The sequence below is a fragment of the Lepus europaeus genome, chromosome 20, assembly GCF_033115175.1.
Source record: "Lepus europaeus isolate LE1 chromosome 20, mLepTim1.pri, whole genome shotgun sequence".
Classification (NCBI taxonomy): Eukaryota; Metazoa; Chordata; class Mammalia; order Lagomorpha; family Leporidae; genus Lepus; species Lepus europaeus.
The window spans coordinates 44,168,998-44,186,634 of NC_084846.1; the positions used below are offsets into that span (position 1 = coordinate 44,168,998).

Below are 17,637 nucleotides of genomic sequence, written 5' to 3' on the forward strand. Positions count from 1 at the left end.
ATGGAAGAACTCTCTCTCTCTGCTTCTCCTCCTCTTTCTGTGTAACTCTGACTTTCAAATAAATCTTAAAAAAAATTTTAAAATATAGGCAGTGAGAGGGAAAGATAGAGAGAAAGGTCTTCCCTCCACTGTTCACTCCCTAAATGGCCTCAGTGGCTGGAGCTGAGTCCATCCGAAGCCAGGAGCTTCTTCCTGGTCTCCCACATGGGTGCAGGGACCCAAGTGCTTGGGCCATCTTCTACTGCTTTCCCTGGCCATAGCAGAGAGCGAGATAGGAAGAGGAGCAGCCGGGGCTAGAACTGGCGCCCATATGGGATGCTGGCACTGCAGGTGGAGGATTAACCTACTGTTCCACAGCGCTGGCCCTAGCATAATTTCTTGCCAAAGCAGTTTAGCCAGACAAAAGATTCACAATCTGAAATAATAAAATTATGATATGCCTGGTTGTTCTCTAAATTCTGTTTCCCATGTGAGGGAAATGGACATCCCTGGAGAAATTATCAGTTCCAGTTTGGATTTCTGCAGCTTGAAATGTGTGAGACAAAGTTGAATCATCCTGAATTTGTGTATAAAGGACACGGGGGATTTGAAGAGACGAGACATCCGTAGCTAGATCTTAGACAATTGCAGGATCAAAATAAAGGCTGTTATGGATTGAACATTTTAAGTATGTAAAAACATGTGATTTCAAAATGTTGCAAACAAAATTTGCCATGTTTGGAAGTTTCTAGGACATCAGCCAACTCTTTGAGCACTGGTAAATAAATGTATTTAGAATCAAACATTTATTTTTCAATGGAGGGCATACATTATATTTCAGAGTAATATTTGGAAGAGAATTCCAGCTTGTAAGTACAGAAGGAATGATAGCACTAGATAATAATTTTGCAGCCCCATGAGAAACTGGATTTAGGTGACCATAAAAATTGCCTGCTAAAACCATTAAGTGCAGGTCAGCAGGGAACTCTATAATGACTGGACCAGGCTGACCACACTGGAATCTACTGACTTTATCCAAACATCTAGTGCCAATTAAAATGCAGCATTTATTCTCGGCAAAAAAAAAAAATTAAACTGCATCTCATCAAATCTTTTCATCTTATTAGCAGTTAAGAGAAAATATGAGAAGCCAAGGAATATGTCAGATGACTGCACAAGGAAGCAACTAACCAAGCCTAGAACATAGGAAATGCAGCAAGAGAAATAACATGGTTGTTTTGACAAATAAATTGTGTAAAAGAAGAGAGAGGAAACAGAGATGAAAATAAACCTCAGATATACACCAGTCAAATGCAATATATACAGCATATTTAGCTCCTGATTTAAATAAGCTAATCACATGGTGTAATTCTTGAGGCAGTCATAAGAATGTAAATGCAGAGTATTAGATGATATTAAGGAATTGTTCATCCAATGAGAATGTTGTTCTGTGGTTATCTTAAAGCTAGTACTCATTGGATTAGAGAATGATACAAACTATTTCTGGGTGAAATTCTGTAAGATATGGGATTGTTTTAAAGTACTGTAGTACTCATTCCAAAAATGTGTAAGTAAAATATAAATAAAGTTGTCAAAGGTTGATTATTGTTTAACCTCATTGTTTAGGATTTATATGCCCATTCTCTCTATTTTTGAGTATGTTTCAAAATCTTTAGACTAAAATGCTTACTAAAATCATAATTTATTTCATAAGCGAAGGCAAACATTAATTGTATTAAATTTGTTTTGTTTATTTTCCCATGTGGTAAGGGAAGCTTATTAAATTTTCTTTCTGTGTGAACTGCTTTGGATTTCTGGGCTTCTGTTGTTGGTTGTCTTGATTTGTTACCCAATGCATATACAGGACACTTTAGTTTAAAAGCATACCCAACCTGGTCCAGACTACCATCCCATCCTTATAATTGGCCCAGGGGTAAAGGTAGCGTGAAAATTAGGTACTGATTCCAGCAGTAATGAAAGCATTTCTCTGTTCATCGTTGCAGCATTGACTGTAAAATTTCCATCTCTGGAAATCACATCAGTAAGAGCAGCAGAGCCAAGCAGCTGAAATCAAGGGCTCTGGATCCGGAGAGACCGTGTTTCTAGCTCTGGCTCTGTCACTGACAAATAAATTGCCCTGTAAAGGACGAGAAACATAGGACCTAATGTAGAGAGTTATTGCAAAGGTGAAAAGGAGCACATTTAGCTTAGAAACAAATGGAGAAAGAGCAGGCATAGGATATATATTAGTGCATTGGATGTTTTATTAATTTTTTGTGTTTCTGAGTTCATTTTTATACCCTTATCAGATTCATTTCTTCCTTGGAATGAAATTTGTTGTTCTGTTTTGAAGGTAAAATTTCTAAGTGAAATCAATTTCTTTATAAAAGAGAAATGACCAGCTTAAACCAATTCTTAATCCAATATTTTGGATTTAAGAAATCAGAGAATACCGTATTAATTAACTTAATAATAAAGTTTTACTTTACATAATTTTAGGGTTCTAAATAAGTTGCAAAGATAATCGAGAGTGTTCTTATATATAACCCATGGTGACTTGTATCTTTAAATACAAGTGTGAATTACTTGATGAACCATAGTTATTGATGTAGGTTATAGTTTGACTATTTTGATAAAAATGAATCTGTGTCTCAGACAGAAGCAGTGAAACTATCTTATTGCGTGAGTATCATTCATTCTTGCCAACTCACTGGATGGTTGCCTGGTACAATGTCTAGGCTGTGGCTGGCATTCAATAAACTTGCAAAGATATTCCAACAAGTTTATGGGAAGATGGAATTAAATGATAAGCTTATTGGGGCTGGTATTGTGGTATAGTTGGTAAAACCACCACCTTTAACACTGATATCCCTTATGGGTGCTGGTTTGTGTCCCAGCTGCTTCATTTCTGATCCAGCCCCCTGATAATGGCCTGAGAAAATCAGTGGAAGATGGCCAAGTATTTGGGCCCATGCCACCCACATGAGAGAGTTATGAAGCTCCTGGCTTCACCCTGGCTCATCTCTGGCTGTTGCAGCCATGTGGGGAAGGAACCAACAGTTGGAAGATATCTCTGTGTCTCTTCCTCTCTCTGTAACTCTGACTTTCAAATAAATAAATTAGTCTTTTTTTAAAAAGATAAATTTATTTCAGCACAATTTTTTTGAAACCTATGCCTAGTTTTTCTCATAACACATATTTTTCATGAGCTTTGAGAAGACTCCCTTATATGTGTGATTGAATGGGTTGTTGAAATTACCGGTAGCTCTTTATCATTCTTCACTGTCAATGTTTCTTTTGTGACAGAAAGTGTTTCTGACTTCTGGTTCAGAAAAAATGGCAGAAATGGAAGAACTGAAATCTCAGAAATGGTGAGTACAATGCAATTATACCATTCCAAGTACAGTTCTTAAAGTGTGGCCTGGGGCCACTAAAAACTCCTTTTTATGGGTCTGTGTTAAAACTGCTTTCAATAAAATATTATGCTGTTTTTGTACTACTAGTGAATGTAGTTTTTTTTTTTTACCATAGAATTAAATGTATTAACATTTAAAGTCTCTGTGAAACTCAGTGACCAGTATTTCTTAAATGTGTAAAGTCATGCATGCAATATCCAGGTCAATTGTTAGGTAGACCAAGTGTGTTAATATGAAAAGTCTCTGATTTCATATTGCAAATGATCTCCAAGAAACTACATCTTGTTGCGTTTGAGTATTGCATCAAAGAAGAATATCGACAGTTATCTGAAATGGCTATTAAAATACTTCTACGTTTTCCAATTACCTATCTGTGAGAGTGAATTTTCTCCATATACAAATGAAAATAACATGGTATAACAGATTGAATGCACAAGCAGGTAAGAGAATACAGAGCAACCACCACCTAGAGATTGTCAGACCTGAGTATGCCTTTGTGTAATTCCATGCTAGGCAAGCAAATTGCATGTTTACGTTGATGATGGGTGTCACAGAACCAATAAGTGTATGCAAAACAAACATTCTGATTTTACTCTATGAAATTTATTGTAATCATTTCTGCAAAATACTATATATTAATGACAATTATTATGCTTTGAAAATTACTGTGAAGATATTTAAATAAGTGTGGCATTGTTCTTGTCCTATACCTAATTTGATTAGTACACACAACTCTATACTAACAGCTTCCAAACAACATAGAGGACATAGCTTTAAGTGTAAGTCTGTTTTCAGTCTTTGGTCAAGCAGTTTTAATCTTCAGATTTCACTTGTTGTTTATAAACTGAGGAATTTGGGTTAGATTGTTTCTAATATTACTTTCAGGTTGTTAATAGCCTTAACTCCAAAGTTCTACCACTGAACCCAGGAAACACTTGGAATTTCAGAATTCCAAGCCTATGGATTCACTGTCTCCCTGAAAGTGGCAGCATGATTTCTTTAATATCTAAAACTCATTTTTCTGACTTTTCAGTCATTTCTGAAAAATTTTTGATTAGCTTAACTTTTCTTTTAGCCAAGCAGTGATATCCTTTTAAAGGCTGCAGTTAGTTGATTGAAGAAACCACCAAATGAAACCATTAACTAGTTATTAGGTGGAAAACTTGGTTGATGCTGTTTGGGTCTACTCATGAGTTAACAGTGGATGTAGTAATGATTGCCGATCAAGAATCCTCTGGGCTAATGTAGGCATCTTGTATGTACCACACAAAAGACCAACTAGAGTTCTTTCAGAGATGGCCAATTTTTCTCCTATTTCCAAGGTCAAGGAGTAACGAGGGGATGGGAGTGAAATCTAATAGGAAAGAATCCTTTTTCTGAGCCAGAGAAGCAATCCATTCAAGGAAAGTGAAATGTAGGTATTAACAGAAGTAATGGAAATGTTCAATAGATCCAACAATATAATCATTGCCAAGATCATCACCTCTATATTGTTTAAATCTCCTAAGATCTCTTGCAGCTCTCATTAAGGTACAGCTAGCGGCATAGAAATTGTGTCTTAGGACAATACAGCTCCATGAAAGAGTCTTTTGTTGATTTATTTTTATTTATTTGAAAGGAGGAGAGAGAGAGAGAGAGAGAGGAGAGAGAGGAGAGAGAGAAAGAGAGAAAGAGATCTTTCATTTGCTAGTTCATGTCCCAAATGCCCTCAACATCCAAGGGCTGGGCCAGGCAATAGCCAGGAATCTGGAACTCAATCCAGGTCTTATACATGGGTAGCAGGGAACCAAGTACTTGTACCATTACCTGCTGCTCCCATGGTACACAGTAGTAGGAATTTAGAATCAAGAGCATAGCTGCAGTGAAACTCATGTGCTGATGGCATTGATATGGGTTGCATACATCCCAAGCAGTATCCTAGTTGCTATGCCAAATGCCTGCCTCTCTAGGAAATCCACTTCTTTTGTCAACCATTGTATAGAAAAGGAGATGGGGCTCTACTAACAGAATTTGCTACTTATTTTGTTTTCCTTTTCATTAAACAAATTCACATCTGTGTGCAAGATGTATTCAATGTGGGATCTAATTTACAAGGAGGTGCAAGTAGACTCATCATTCAAGAATGATATGCTTCCATTATTGTCCTTTTTAATAAGAAGCACGGAAGAAATAATGTGCACATTTTAATATAAAATACACCAAACTTACAGACTTACCAGCTATTACATACAGTGCCTCATTATGCCCGTGTGCTAATGAAGCCTTTATTAGGCATAAAATTATCATCAGTTGCAGGACAGGAACAGCAACCTGCTTTTCAGGGGGTGAGTCAAGTCCATATGGTGGTCAGAGAAGGACTTATTCCAGAAGAAAAACAATGGGTATGACTTATTAGCATGCCCCTAATTGCCTTGTGGTTGGTGTCAATATCCTCGTAGATTCCTGATCCACCTGAAGCAAACAGCAAACAAGAAAGTGGAGTCCTTGGAAGAGGTCCCAATAGCTGGAAAACCTGCCTTAGACAGATCCTGGGTGATAATGCTTCCTGCTGTCAGTGTGAACTAGACAGAATCAAATGGATCTTTGCTTTTTGCTTTGGTTTGTTTTTATTTTTACATTTTTTTTAAGGTGGACAACATCCATGTATTTCATATAAACAGATTTAGGACCATAGTAATACTTCCCATCCTACCCTCTCTCTTACCCACCCTCCTCCTTCCTTTAATTTTTTTTTTTGACAGGCAGAGTGGACAGTGAGAGAGAGAGACAGATAGAAAGGTCTTCCTTTGCCGTTGGTTCACCCTCCAATGGCTGCTGTGGCCGGCGCACCGCGCTGATCCAAAGGCAGGAGCCAGGTGTTTCTCCTGGTCTCCCATGGAGTGCAGGGCCCAAGCACTTGGGCCATCCTCCACTGCACTCCCAGGCCACAGCAGAGAGCTGGCCTGGAAGAGGGGCAACCGGGACAGAATCCGGCGCCCCAACTGGGACTAGAACCCGGTGTGCCGGCGCCGCAGGCAGAGGATTAGCCTAGTGAGCCGCGGTGCTGGCCCCTTCCTTTAATTTTTACAATGATATACTCTCAGTTTATCTTACAATATTAGCCCCACACAAAATAAAGAATTAAACAAATAGTAAGAAGAAAAAAACACTTCAACAGTAGAGACAAGGGCTGTAAAAATCATCAAATCTCAAAATGTCAGTTTTACTCATAAGCACTACTTTTTTTGGTTCTCTTAGTTACCACAGATCATGGAAAACATATAGTATTTGTCTTTTGGGGGATGGCTTATTTCACTTTTTTTTTTGACAGGCAGAGTTAGACAGAGAGAGAGACAGAGAGAAAGGTCTTCCTTCCGTTGGTTCACCCCCCCCCCCCAAAATGGCTGCTACGGCTAGTGGACTGTGGCTGGTGTGTTGCGCCGATCCGAAACCAGGAGCCAGGTGCTTCTTCCTGGTCTCCCATGCAGGTGCAGAGCCCAAGCGCTTGGGCCATCCTCCACTGCCTTCCCAGGCTAGAGCAGAGAGCTGGACTAGAAGAGGAGCAACCAGGACAGAATTCAGCGCCTCGACTAGAACCCGGGGTGCCAGTGCCGCAGGAGAAGGATTAGCCTAGTGAGCCACGGTGCCGGCCAAGGGCTGGCTTATTTCATTAAGTATAATCATTTCCAGTTGCATTACTTTTGTTGCAAAAGACAGGGTTTAATTTTCTTTACACCTGAGTAGTATTCCATTATATATATATGAAATGTCTTCATCCATTCATCAGTTGATAGACATCTGGGTTGATTTCACATCTTAGCTATTGTCAGTTAAGCTGCAATAACTCTTTCGTATGTTGCTTTCTTTTGGGTAAATTCCCAGGAGTGGGATGGCTGGGTCATGTGGTATATCTATTTTCCCCTTTCTGAGGTATTTCCATACTGAGTTCCACAATGGCTGTGCTAGTTTACATTCCCACCGGCAGTGGATTAGGGTACCTTTTCTACCACATAGCAGTTTTCCCCAAAAAGTCAAACACAGAGGCAATTTCATATGCATAAGATAACTGCAACTGCATATGCATAAGAAGTTGCAGGAAGAAAAGGACTCAATGTCGCTCTGTTTTCAATGGTTTAGTGAAGAAGAATCTTGCATGATTTGATTTCTGCTACTTTTCACGACCAGTCAGGGGAAGATCACAGGTCTTCCTATTTGGTAGATCAAAGCTGTTTTACAGTCTGTCTGAATTTGAAGGGCAGTCCAATCTTGCGTGTCTGCACCTATGGATCTCTTTTTGGAAAACTACCTCTACAGCAACGACGTGATTGAACTCTGTTTCCATCCACCTAGTTATTGCTCCACATGTGGTAATAGTGACAACTGAAAAAATCTTTTTCATCTCAATCCTACTGATTAGTGTATCAGTGGAAACATGTACTTGGAAGTCACAGACATGCAAATACATGAGCATAGATCTGTGCCTGGTAAATAGTCATGCATAGTTCCTAATAGGTACCAACTTCTTGGTGGTATGGACCAGCCTTTCTGCAATAGCCAATTTATAAGTAGAATATAAACTGCAGAATTCTAAGAAAGTTAGATTGAAAAAGGAATACTTGGGGCCGGCGCTGTGGCATAACGGGTAAAGCTGCCGCCTGCAGTGCCGGCATCCGATATGGGCGCCAGTTTGAGACCCAGCTGCTCTCTGCTATGGCCTGGGAAAGTAGTAGGAGGTGGCCCAAGTCTTTGGGCACCTGCACTCACATGGGGGACCTGGAGGAAGCTCCTGGCTCCTGGCTTCGGATTGGCGCAACTCCGGCTGTTGCGGCTAATTGGGGAATGAACCAGTGAATGGAAGACCTCTCTCTCTATCTCTTTGTTTCTCAGCCTCTCCTCTCTCTGTATAACTCTGACTTCCAAATAAATAAATAAAATTTTAAAAAAAGAAGAAAAAGGACTACTGTTCTCTCCTATGCCCAAGTACCTCATTTTAAACAATCATGAATGACTACCAGCTATGCAAGTACAATGTTGTTTTCCTAAGGATAAACTTCATAAACATAGCCATGAATGACCTTAGAGAGGACTTGATAAGAAAAAATTAGAAAAGCAAACATGGACTTTTCAGAGGGAGTTTCGTTTATTGGTTAGTTTTAAATCTATAATAGTGCACTGTTACCTGTCAAAGCAAAACCAAAACAAACAACAACAGCCAAACCCTAACCCAACAGAACTCAACACAACACAAATCAAAAGCAAAAGCAAAAGCAAAAATATATTAGCTAATGTTGAACAGGATCTTCTCGATTGGCAGGAACTGCAGTTAAAGCCCCAAATTACAGACAGATTGTCCTGAGCACCTGCCAGCAATTTGGCCAACCATCTCCCCAGAAGGCTTTTAGACAGCTGGCAGGAGAGAGAAAGGCAGCCCTACTATCTGCCACCCCCACCATCACTCCAACAGGGAGACTCTGAAGTAAGAGACTGCTTAAGAGAATCCTGAGTTTGTGAAGTGAGATTTTTTTTTCCTCTCAATCCTTGCCTTGGGAATAGGGTTTGAATTGTTTCTAATTCATTTTCTATAATCTGAGGAACAAAGATAAGAATTGTTCAGGGTAGTGCTCCTACAAGATAGAAAGATAGCGTGTTCACCTGTTTGAACTGTCAGCAAGTATACTTACTGCCTGAGCTACACATGTACTATTAAGGCTGTGAGAACCTAGAAGAAATTGAAGATAGGTGTTTTGGTGGACTTCCAGGTACAAAAAATGTCAGGATTATTCCATATCTGGAGAGTTCCATAATTTGAATCTATTGAAACAAACAGTAGATGGTGAAAGTTTGGGGTTTGGGGGTCCAGTTCCAGGTATGTCATGATGCATCCAGCAGGAACTTAAGTCCAAGCACCAGGAGTGACCAGAAAGGATACAAGAGTGAGCCTTTTGTCACCAAGGCCTGTTGGACCCACTACTGTTGCCTTAAATGCAAATGAGGAACATGTACCCCTTTCCATCTCCCTCATCTGAATCCCAAAATCTGAAGAGCTTGTACCGATATAGACTGAGGAAGAGCCTGCTTCTGCCCCCAGTTCAGGGACAATTTACCCAGACTCAGGCAACTCTGCAGGACCATTTCATCTCAGGAGATCCCACTGGGATAGGCAGAGGCCCTGTTGCTACTGCATCTTACTTCAACTTCTTCCTTTAAACCAGGGATGAGCCTTCTATAGCTTACTGGCCAGATCTGCTTTGCTGCTTGTTTTTGTTTTGTTTAGACTGTGAGTTAAGAATTATTTTTATATTTTTAAATTATTGAAAAATAAGCAAGAAAATGATATTTTATGATCCTTAACATTATACGAAATTCAATTTAATTGTCCATAAGTGAACTTTTATTGAAATACACACAAGCTTAATCATTTAAGTATTTGCTATGGGTGTGTTTGTGTTATAATAGTAGCATTGAATAGTTGCCACAAAGACTGTTTTTTCCTACAGAACCAGATTCTTTATAATAACTAAGTACTATCAGTCTCCTTATAGAAAAAGTTTGCTGACCCATGCATTGAACTGGTCCTGACTCCTTTGTACCACACAGGTATTTATGACCTCTAGTGCATGCCAGCATAAAATTCTGATATTGGAAGCAGACTAGAAGCTCTACTGGGTGCTATGATTTGGATATTAGTTTGGGTGTCCTCCAAAGACCCATGTGTTAAAGGGTTGGCCCCCAAGGTTTTTAGGTTGGGAAGGTACCATTGCAGGTGTTTAAAGGTGAGGCCTTTGGAATGTGATCAGACTGGATTAGGCGATCAGGGTGGGGCTTTCCATGATCAAATCATGGTAGCTAAAGGAGATACATAGATAGGCACACGTGCTCTGCTTTGCCATGTGATGCTTTGTGTCACTTTTGGGATTCTACCAGCAAGAAACTCCATGATGCCTAGTCAATAGGAAAACCTGATCCTGGACTGTGAACTTCTAGAACCATGAGCCAAAATAAAACCCCTTCCTTCATAAGTAGCCTGATATTTCATTACAGTAACACAAAACTGATAAACATACTGGGGAGTGGCATATTATTCTTGGATTTTAAATCTTTCAAAGAGGGGCCAGCACTGTGGCACAGTGGGTTAACGCCCTGGCCTGAAGCACTGGCATCCCATATGGGTGCCGGTTCTAGTCTTGGCTGTTCGTCTTCCAATCCAGCTCTCTGGTTGGCCTGGGAAAGCAGTAGAAGATGGCCCAAGTCTTTGGGCCCCTGCATCTGCATGGGAGACCAGGAAGAAGCTCCTGGCACCTGGCTTCAGATTGGCACAGCTCCGGCTATTGTGGCCAACTGAGGAGTGAACCATCGGATAGAAGGCCTCTCTCTCTCTCTCTCTCTCTCTCTCTCTCTCTCTCATTCTGCCTCTCCATCCACTGCTTCACTCCCCAAATGGCCTCAATAGCTGGAGCTAGGCTGATCCTAAGCTAGGAGCCACGATCTTCTTCTGGGTCTCCCAAGTGGGTTCAGGGGCCCAAGCAGTTGGGGCATCTTCCATTGCTTTCCTAGGCTATAAACAGAGAGCTGGATCAGAAAAGCAGCAGTCGGGACACAAACTGGTGCCCATATGGGATGCTGGCGCTTCAAGCAGAGGTTTAACCTAGAATGCCACAGTGCCAGCCCCAGAACAGTGATTTTTTTTCCTTTAACTCCATCATATCCATGGAATTTAATAATTATATTGCAATACTAGCTATGTAATTATTACTATTATTATATATTATTACCATGCCATATGTGATGTGTATTTTTGAGTCCTGATCTGCCTAGCATTCTTTTTACCTTTGCTGGCACATGCTAATTTTTCTCCAGGATCTCCCCTCTTGTTTATGTGACCCTACCTTGGGCATCTTGGGTGAACACATGATGTAGTGGACCAGTGAGAGCACTACATCCTTGCACCCCTGGAGTGTAGCCTGGGTACATATCCCTAACCAGGTCATCAAGAACTCAGCTCAGAACATTTTGTCATGGCAGGTTTGGAAAGGACATTCACTAAGGTGGTGGGGTGGAACCTTGACCATTTCACCATGACAGAGACTTGTCAAGAGCTGTTAAGTCCTTGTGTGGTCCTGCCAGCTCCCTTCTGAGCTGTATTTTGATAACAAATTCCTTCTTTTTTTTGGTGCAATAAATTCATTTGGCCTAAATTTTTAGAAAAAATTTATTTGAAAAGCAGAGAAGCTCTAGAGAATGAGGACACTCTGACTTCTAGTTCACTTCCCAAATGTCCACAGTGGCTGTGGCTGGACTAGGCTGAACTTGGGGGTCAGGAGCTCAATCTAAGTCTCTGGCTTGGGGTAGTAGTGAATTAAGCATTTGATCCCTCACCGCTGCCTCCCATGATCTGTGTTAGCAGGAAGCTTGAGTTAGAAGCTGCAGCCTGGTATGGAATACAGGAGCTCTGATGTGGGATGCGAATGTCTTAACCAGCATCTCATCCACTGGTCAATGTGTGCCCCTCAGTTGGCCTTGGACACTTGCAGGTAGTCATCCTCACCAGTATAGAGATAATTTTTTCTGTTCCCAGCATTTTCACCCGCAGTACTTCAGTGTTCCTTGATCCTCACTGCAGTCTGACAGTGGAGGACGTGGAGGTTCAGCAAGAGGTGACTCACTAGTAAGTGGGGAAACTGAGAGCAAACCCCCATCACTTCACTCCAAATCCAGTTCTTTCTAATACACAATACGCATGATTGTTCATTTCTCAACTGCAAATTACAAAACATCAGAGAAAATTCTGACTGCAGTGTACACTCACAAGAAAAAAAGTTTATATTCTTGCTGACGATGTGTGGTGCCAAGACCCATTTACCTTTATCTGTCAGTGGAAACGTAAAGGCTTTCAGAAAAATGTTCAAAGGATTTCAAAGATATCAGGTAACCCTTAAAGAAAAGAATGATTTAAAGATTTCATACTAAATGAGTTGGAAATATGTGGACCTGATTTCTTGAACATCCTTAAAGTCTTGCAGCTTAAAACACAGACTTCTTGGCTTGTGTATGTTAGACTTCATTTTACTTTGTTTTAGAAGTATACCTGATCAAGCAGCTGTGGGGCCTGGGTACTTCTAACTATTGATAACAAACTCACCCAACACAATTTTTATGAAGTCCTTTAGATACTGCAGACTCTTTGGCTTGAGCAGTCACTACACATAGTGGAGGACATTGTCCATTTTCCTTTTATTATTCAGCATGTGACAGATAATCCCTGACATAACTCTGATTAGTCTATGCAGGTTTTGGATATGGATTTGGAATCAAAGGAAAAAGTAGCAGAATCTAAATGAGAGATGTAAATGTCTCTCTGGGAAGTCAGTCTCTGACAGCCACGTGGCATGTTTGCCATTCTCCTGCCAGTCACTGCCATGTTTGAGGTCAAGACTGTGTTGCCTTCGTTCAGGACCTCAGCTTCCCAACTTACTGCTCCTGAATCAACTAATTGTATAGCTCCTATAAAATAGTTTATACTCAAGTTGTAATAACTTTATTGAATAACCTAAAACTTAGTGTAGTACAAGTTTTATTAAATGGCTCATTGTGTTCTAACCACAAGCTATGGAAATATCCTTCTCTGTCTTCCACATGGATGCCCCAGGCAATCCCACGGAGTCCAGATCAATATAAAGTCGATATAAAATGCTTAGTCTGGAATTTCTATCTTTGAGAGATACGCATTGAACTATTTATAGACAGAATGAAGTTATGTCTGGGGTTTGGTTAAAACTCTTGCTAGGGGAGCAGTGATGGGGGAGGGCCTTGGATAGAATGGAAGTGAAGTAAGGCCTGCATGAGTTGATAAGTGTTGCAGCTGGGTGACAAGTATATGGGAACTCACGATACATTCTCCATTTTTGAATATGTATTTCTTTAATAAATAGTTTAAAATTATTCTGCAATTATCACTCATAAATGCATACTAAAATACAATAAACTTCAGAAATAAAACAATAAAACATTATCATCTAAAGTGCAAAGAAAAAACACAATTTTTACTTGTTTCTTTTTTATTTAATAACCAAAACATTAGAAGTAAAAGCAAGAAAATTACTGATGAAGGAAATGCCGCCCAGGATCTTATGCAATTTTACACACATGCCCTGCTCTCTGGGCACAAGCTTTAGTGATTCCTTGGACCAGATAAGGATATGATCCTTCTTTGCTTTTTCCTTCTTTCCTTCCACATTTCTAAATCTTTGGACAGGGGATAATAAGTAGCAGAAAGATTCATATCCCCTCGTGGGTGCTTCTGCTTCGGACCTCAGCAGGTGCTTTCCCTTTGGTGTGGTATGTATCTGACTGCTGTCTGTCATGGGCACAGGTGTCAGTTGCTGGGGACCTTGCTTCTTGCTGTACACATCCCTCTGGAAGGTTTTCTTTACATGGGAGGTCTCTTTGGTTAACTTCACCGTTTCTATAGGTTATTCACAGGTTCTTGTCATGCCTCTGCAAGGTTGTAGGCTCTCTTTGCATCCTTCTGCCCAATGCATGCATGCACTCTCTGTCTCTCTGGCTCTTCTCTCTCTCTCTCTCCCTGCTCCCTTTCCCTCTTTCCCCACTCCCTTTACCTCTCTCTCCCACTTTTCTCTTCCCCCCTCCTGCTCTTCCCCCACATCTCTCTCTCTCTCATGTACCTCTACCTCTCCCCTTCTCTCCCTCTCCTTTTCTTCTCTTTTTCTTTCTTCTCCTGCTTCAAACATGAACCATGTGCAGAGAAGCAGGGTCAAAACACAGTGGACCTCTAGGCTTCCAAAAGTAAATGGCCATGGGGCTGGCGCCATGGCTCACATGGTTAATCCTCCGCCTGCGGCGCCAGCATCCCGTGTGGGACTGGGTTCTAGTCCCGGTTGCTCCTCTTCCAGTCCAGCTCTCTGCTGTGGCCTGGGAGAGCAGTGGAGGATGGCCCAAATGCTTGGGCCTCTGTACCCGTATGGGAGACCAGGAAGAAGCACCTGGCTCCTGGCTTTGGATCAGCGCAGTGCCAGCTTTAGCGGCCATTTGGGGAGTGAACCAACGGAAGGAAGACCTTTCTCTCTGTCTCTCTCTCTCTTTCTCTCACTGTCTATAACTCTGTCAAATAAAAAAAAATTTAAAAAAAAGTAAATGGCCAGGCAGTTTCCCTCCTTGTGCTATTATTCATTTGTTACTTTTGTTGTTACATGTTGTGGATGCATCAGCCCAGAACCTCCCCATGAACAGTGAACAGACAGTTGCAGTGCTCTCTACCAGGCTGACACTCATTGAAAATTTGTTTATTTGAAAAGGCATAGTGACAGAGAGAGACAGACAGGCAGATAGACAGAGACAGAGAGATCTTCTATCTGCTCCTTCATTCCCCAAATGCCTGCAACAGCCAGGAGAGGGCCAGGCTTCAGCTAACGGCCAAGAACTCCATCTGGGTCTCTCATGGGGGCAAGAACCCAGGTGTTTAGGTCATGATCTGCTGCCTCCAAGATGCAACAACAGGAAGCTGGATCAGAAGTAGGGTGGCTGGGACTGGAAATTGAACTTCAGTATGGGATGTCGATGTCCCACGCAGTGGCTTCACTGAGGCCCTGGGAGCCTTTTTCCAGCTGCTTCTATTCCTGGCTACCAATTCTGCACCCACAGAAAATTTTCTTGCAACCTCTTCTTCCACTGATTTTGAAGTGTCCTTGGCAAAGACCAATGGCCTGGAACTAAGCTGCTGTCTAGAGTTCTTAGTATTCAAGCATCATTGCTTGCCTCGCCCTGTGACTTTTCCAGGGGCCTCATTTTGCAGCTAGACTTTATACAGATACATGGACAGGAATCTTTCTCTGCTCTGACCCAGCAAGGGCCCCATCGCCATGGGGCTGCATGTGAGTCAGTATTGGTAAGGCACTCATTTTATTCAACCACATCTTGGGAAAAGGATGAGGTCTTTCTCTCAACATTGACTTCTCCAGATAAATTATTTAATGCCTTCTTTAGAATGTTGTTCCAAGGTGATGTGCCAGTGGAGGTTCATACTTGGAATAGATGGGTCCTGGGTCCCTTCTCTCTGCTGCTATATTCTTCTGATATTAGCACCTACTTTCCCCCCTATTTCAAAGACCCTGCCCCTTCTCCATCTTGTGCTCTCAACCATGTGGCTCCTCTTTCCTTTTGGAAGACACAGGTTTTATAGTCAATGAAGGCAGGCATGCATCTGAGAATCTGTGGATCCCATTCTCTGGTGACCTGTTTAGTTGAGTCTGTATTTTGCTTTTGTGCAGAAAAAGGCAGATGGAATAATGGAAGGTAAGTACAAACCAAAAAACAAACAAACAAAAACAAACAAACAAAAAAACCCAGAGATGTGCCTTAGGCATTTATCCTTCTTTCTTGGTAAAACTATGAACAAATTTATTCTCAAATAATAATGGTTGGTATTCTGAAGATTAGCTCAATAAAGTTCCATGGAGTATGAAAAGGAGGCCTGGAACTGAATCAACTGCCAGGAGTATGAAAGAAGTGGGAAGATGCTGAGGGGCCCAGTATAGTGACACAGTCAGGAATTCAGCAGTCTGAATGTTGTTTGAGTCCTGCGGTAGAGTTTATTAAGTACCAAATACTTGTAAGTACCTCGATTTCCTTTGCTGTGAAAGGAACTAATACCCCCATCCTAAGGTTACTATGAAGAATTAATTGGAACTCTAAGCACCTATGTAAAATAGAGGTTATCAAAACCCCTGGAGACCTCTGAGAACATAAGGTAGTGTAAAAATGGAGCTAGTTTTTCTTGGCTAAACCAAGAGAAGTTTGCAAAGTTAGTGAGATGTGTAATTTATAGGCTGCTTTATGCTCCAAATATTTTATACTTCTCAAGGAGCACTTCTGTGGGCTTCGAAGAACAATCTATCCATGGAGGAGATGTATAGACTGGGGAAAGGAGTCAGAAAGCTGTGACCTATTATCTCCCCAATGGGTCAGGCTTCCCCTCCCTGAACTATGATGTGGTGAGCTGGCCCCTTTCCTACTACTACCCTGAGGACTCTTCCTTGGGGAATTGTGAAGTTGAATTCTAGCTGACCCATCACTATTTTTATCACTTTGCACCAGGGCTTTAGATAGTACAGACAGTTCTTTTTTCACTCCCTTTAGACTGGGAGCCATGGGCTGTACTGCAGGCCTCCTGTTGCTATCATAGCATACGTTGGCACATGTGTGTGTGTGTGGGCATTCACCCACAGCATCTCTTATCTTTATATTTTATGTTGCAACTGCCTAGCCATTGTAGAGGTAGACAAAATCTACTCCTTGGCTTGAATCAGAGGTGTATTGCTGTACTTCCTGACTGAGCAGTTGTGAAGGCAATATCCACCAAGGGGTGTGCAATGCCCATGCAGTTCAGAGCAGGTGTTCATTTGTTCCACAAATTCCTTGTGAACTTTCACCATGTGCCTTGCCTGGGATAAGTACTTGGAATATGATTGTGACTGAGACCAAGACAGCCTTACTTATAGACTCTCGGCAGAAGACAGAATGTATATAATTATACAAATGCTTGATTAGTCAGAATTGTAACTTGTATTATGAATAGTGTTACTAGGTAAAATATAAGACATTCAGTTAAACCTGAATTTTGGGTTAATATTTGAAACTTACTTATATTAAGAGATATTTGTCTAAAGTCCAAATTCAACTGGATGCCCTATTTTTAGTTGCTAAACACAGCAGCCTTGACCATGAAGCAGTGCAGGATGCTATAAGAGTGTATTTACATATTGCTGTAAGAGCAAGTTCTGACCTTACCTGATGGTGATAGTGAAGAGGGTGGCTTAGGGATTAGGAGTCAAAGAAGTTGAAGATCCATTATCAGTTACATACATTCATTCTATATCCAAGAGGGAAGTAACACAGCTAAAGAAAGAACATCAGACAAATTCATGCAATAAGCACTCCTAGGCAGAAAGCTGATTTTTAAAATTTAATATTGCTATGCAGGGTGATTTATAGATTACGCTATGGAAAGGCTTTATGGGAAATTTCCATGCAGAGCTACAGGGCTCAGAGCAGGTGTAGGACTACGTTCCAAGAAAGTCAGGAAATGCCCTCCCTGACCAATTACCGCAAATCCTCTGCTCACAAAGGAGTCCTTGAGAAAGAGAGAAATGCAGGTGGAAGCACACCATTTTCTCCAGGCAAGACCAATAACCAAAAAAATAAGGACAAAAAACCCTGGCAGCTCTGGCTTCCGTGTGAGAATGCCTGT

The 17,637-nt window shown here is 41.2% G+C and overlaps 1 long non-coding RNA gene across 1 annotated transcript in view; it reads left to right on the plus strand.

Annotated features, from left to right (window-relative positions):
* LOC133750085 (uncharacterized) overlaps positions 1-17,637 on the plus strand; it is a 469,371-nt gene that overhangs the window by 152,429 nt on the left and 299,305 nt on the right. The window contains exon 2 of the long non-coding RNA XR_009864640.1: positions 3,286-3,350. This is a non-coding gene — a long non-coding RNA (uncharacterized LOC133750085). The remainder of the gene's footprint in view (positions 1-3,285; positions 3,351-17,637) is intronic.